General features: G+C 32.4%; 1 protein-coding gene across 3 annotated transcripts in view; it reads left to right on the top strand.

The window, feature by feature from the left end:
* The window catches only part of robo1 (roundabout 1), a 934,487-nt gene that overhangs the window by 744,801 nt on the left and 188,935 nt on the right, over positions 1-751 (top strand). The window lies entirely within an intron of this gene.

Below are 751 nucleotides of genomic sequence, written 5' to 3' on the forward strand. Positions count from 1 at the left end.
ATCAAGTTATATTTTTGTCAGTAAATTTTGTGATTTAAAAAACCGAAACACCAATTCTATTGCCTTATCATCGTCTCCAATGGTTTTTGAGATATCTTGGCTTAGTCCCAAGCTATTGAAGTGTGGTACAAAATATGGACATCGTTGGAAAACATGGCTTATTGTTAAATTGTTATTGCAATTCTATTTTTTGTTTTTATATCTTTATTGAAATTTACATTTGGACATAACAGTACATCCAGTAAATTTTATATGGTTTACAATGGAGGGATACAGGCGTGTAGAAAAAACACCTATTTATTGGTAGCACTCTAATGACGTTTTTACATTAGCTGGTCTCGTGCCCATCTTCTTTTCAGGCGTCTCAGAGGATTTTCAAGAATGGAAGAGGAAGCAAGGTTAGAAACTAGTGGGTTTGGCCGGTTAGTGAGTTAATAATGGAAGGATTGATGTTGGTTCGGACTAGTTACATAAGGAACATTGTCTTAATTGTATGATTTTATTTGTGATAAAGTGAAGATTATTGAGGATTTTACGTAGGAATTTGGATTGTAAGGGTTGGATAGGAGACGCTCTATATCTTTAAAACTACCTGCAATACTAGAAAATATAATACATCATTCAAGGTATAGTAAATTTGGTAAAATATGAGCCTTAATAGAGAGAGCTATTTCATTAAACAAAATTAACGAAAACTGTTATTTTAGTAATTTTGGGGAAAATATATCTCAGGAATCGTTTAACGTACAGA

Source organism: Halyomorpha halys, unplaced genomic scaffold, assembly GCF_000696795.3.
Source record: "Halyomorpha halys isolate HHAL.00 unplaced genomic scaffold, Hhal_1.1 Scaffold307.1, whole genome shotgun sequence".
NCBI classification, from domain to species: domain Eukaryota; kingdom Metazoa; phylum Arthropoda; class Insecta; order Hemiptera; family Pentatomidae; genus Halyomorpha; species Halyomorpha halys.